General features: G+C 31.4%; 1 long non-coding RNA gene across 1 annotated transcript; it reads right to left on the bottom strand.

The window, feature by feature from the left end:
- Positions 1-1,015: 1,015 nt before the first annotated feature.
- On the bottom strand, positions 1,016-3,501 carry LOC128990783 (uncharacterized). Its single transcript, XR_008490564.1, has 3 exons — positions 3,291-3,501; positions 1,556-1,665; positions 1,016-1,165 (listed from the first exon to the last, which is right to left on the bottom strand). It is a non-coding gene; the product is annotated as an uncharacterized LOC128990783 (long non-coding RNA).

Raw genomic sequence — 3,501 nt, 5'->3', positions numbered from 1 at the left:
GAAAAAAACATAATTGTGTTAGTATTTTATCACGTCTTTCACATTTTCTCAAATTAAAATACAGTAACGTTTTTGTATCCATAGTTTTTTGTATTTTACGTGAATAAGTCTTTAAATAAATTTACCTTTTTACATGAGGGAAAGGAATTTATCGATGGGTTTTCCAAAAAATAAAATCTGTATGCTGATATTTTTACGTTATGGGTACATGACGATTGTTTATGTTATTTCCATTTATATAACTCTTTTGTAGAAAATGATTGTAAAGGGTCACTCTTGCCTTACACTTTCCAATCAGACAAATACTGCCATTATCTTATCACAATTTCCACTCTTTTCTACTTACTGAAGTCAATGGTAAGACTCATTAACTTTATATAGGCCTAAACCATGGTTATTGATATGAGCATGTTTACTTCTTACTGAAATGGTTGAGGACCCCATAATTCTGCATTTTATGTAAGATTAGGTACTCAATTACAATAGACACTGTTATAATAAAAAAAAAACTTATTTGTTATTTCCGTGCTATTCAAACCGTCAAACAAAATTAAAATAACCAAATATATATTAGTCTTAATATTAACAAGAATCTCAATCATACCTATTATCAGACAATTTTACGGATTGTTACACAATTTGTAATTAAGGTTAACTAACTTTTTAAAATATAACAATATTGATTGTTAAATTAACAAATTTCTATTGAAACTGTTGGTAAAGATGGCTTTAGGCCAGCATTTTAGGGATTTTTATATAGGCCTATACATTTTAGGCCTACCTTAGTGACAATTCAAAAGACAATGCACGATTTAACATAGGATTATTAGGTCTGCTAGCTCCTTTGTTGGTAAAAGAATTATTATTTGTGAATTTTCTTCTATTTTAGTCAGCAAGGTAATACTGCTGTTAAATTGATCATCCATTACGAAATCTTTAATTTTGTTAATGTTTTTCTATATTTGAAAAGTTATCTCACTAGCAAATGTGTAGGCCTTAATCAATAATCAGCATTACACTCCAACATGTATGTATTTAAAAATATTACATTAGATCTTTGCACTTATAAATGATAATGAATTTTAAATACATAAAGATTATCTAAAGATTGAGTCCATGAGCCATTTATGGGATGCAGTCTTCGTCCTCCTCAGTCGTTTCTCTCCTGAAAAAAAGTAACATTATATTATTAACATTGAATATATTCAACTGGTATTGGATGTAAATTTTTAAGAGATCACTCATAAACAGATGTCTTATTCTAAAGCACAATCACCTGGCTTCTTTCAATTTACTGAGCCTTTTTTTGCCATTAACTCCTTAAACATATCATTTTGCTTTGGTTGAGAAAATGTTGCAGTTTCAAAAACAAAAAAAGTGTTGGTTTTAATTTGTTTGTCTATATTAGTTTTGATATCTTAGAGGGATTGGCTATGTGCAAATAAATCAGGCATCAACTCTGTAAGGCAAAATGAAACATTTAGGCTAAGTTTTTACATTTTGCTTTGATGGTCACTGACATCATCTATTAATCAATCATTTGGTATCAAATTACCTTGCTTCCTACTTGCTAACAATTTGATTTCTTGACGGTCTTAGCCAATCTTTTATCACCGTCTCGATGTCTTTTTCTTTGGCCTCTGGAAACTGGTTGAAAAACAGCTTCTGTAAGAAATAACAAGAAGTTTGCTATTATTAAGTAGGCTATGTAGCACTAGTAATGTGTCAAAATCTAATCTCAAAACCACCAAAACTTTGAAAAAGGTTTCAGCTTGAAAAAAGGTTCTATCAGCAAGTTTCTAGATTCAAAACTTTAAATGGGGGAAGACAGACAAAAAGAAATTAAACCTTTGACAAGAACTTCATGCAAATTTTTTTTAACTTTAACTTTTTGCAATCTCATGTAACGACAATTTGACGTTGGGAATAAATAAATTTGATTGAATCAAAATCAGCATAATATATTTCTCAATGCTGTAAAAGGGTCTAAAAATCAACCATAATAAAGCTTTCCCAGATCTACTCAATGCTTAAATAGGGTACAGTACACAAAACTCGGCATGGTACAATAAGGCGCTTCGACAAGCATAACCCACGCACATAAAATGTGCCGCAGCGGGTCTGCCTCCGATTCCCATTCAATTATCACAAATTTCAAAAGTATAAATACAATAACCAAGCTATGTAGGGCCTACATAAATTTATTAACAACATAAAATTTGTTCTAGCCTAAGTACTTTCAGTTAAGAAGTAAACAGGCCTAGAAAAATCCATACCGCTGGAGAAACGTAACGGATTTTGACGCAAATTGGTTAGCTAGAACTTAACATTAACTTATACTTAACATACCGTAATGAATAAATTATTGGTAAGTTAAGCCTATCAGTCGAGAAAAATGTAACCAATAACTTACTTATCCTATAAAATATGTAATAGGCCTCGTCCATAGCGTGACAATAAATACGGTAACAAATTAAGTTATTCTAGCCTAGATAGGAATTGGTCAAACAAATACGTTAGATAGGAGTACATTTTCGGTTTGTTGGAAGTTATTTTTGGTAAGCTAATGCTCCCTAGCCTAAGTTTGATTTACTGCGCTTGGCTGGATTTTATTTTCATCCTACCTAGCAGTAGCCCAACTTATGCCTAAGGAATTTATTTTATGAAATCAACTATCCTTTAATGGCATAAGAATTATTTAGGTAGGGCCTAACAATTGAGTTACGGTAGACTATTTAAGATAGTTAACTTGTAACCTAACTTTTAATCTAGGCTTTGACCAAGGCTGACTGCATAGGTTTAAGAAAATGATTGTAGTAACTTAAGTTAGGTATATTCCTATATAGCCTAGGTTATTAAAATTTGCAGATTTGAAACTGTGGCCAATGATTCACCTAAGTAAGGTTAAAAAGTTATATCGCATTAGGACATGCAGTAAAACGTTAGGACTCCGTTCAAGTAAAAACCGAACTTTCAAAGAAAGCCCCATCAAGGCTATAGGCCTACTAACAAATGCACTAAGATTAAACCCAATGCAACTTTGTTAGGTAGTGTACAAACTTATAACTGTAAGCCAAAGCCTGACTAACTCATTTTAGGTTAGTTTTCTATAAGTAAGTTAACTTTACCTACTTATTAACTACCGGTTTATAACTTAACCTAACTTTAATCAGTTTAAAGTAAGATTAGATGTTGCAGAATTTGTATTGAACCTAATTTTTGATGTGTAACTCACATGAAACTTATGAACTAAAGTAGGCCTAGGCCCAATGTTGTTTTGAATTCCTTACCTTGGTTTGGGAGACAGCCTCTTCAATAACGATATTCTTTGGTGAAAGAAAACTAAAAAATGAAGGTAAACTACCTAACAACATAAATCTTAGGCTACTAATATAATATTGATACGATTATACACTAATACATTTTAATTTTAAATGTAAAGGACTAAGTTATACTTTTGCAAAGTCGAGAGGTTGAGGTTAGGCACAACAGCCAAGCAAA

The sequence above is a fragment of the Macrosteles quadrilineatus genome, unplaced genomic scaffold (assembly GCF_028750875.1).
Source record: "Macrosteles quadrilineatus isolate MER2022 unplaced genomic scaffold, UCM_ALF_1.0 Scaffold_3__2_contigs__length_128488019, whole genome shotgun sequence".
Lineage (NCBI taxonomy): Eukaryota > Metazoa > Arthropoda > Insecta > Hemiptera > Cicadellidae > Macrosteles > Macrosteles quadrilineatus.
This window is presented reverse-complemented; position numbering and strand designations above follow the sequence as displayed.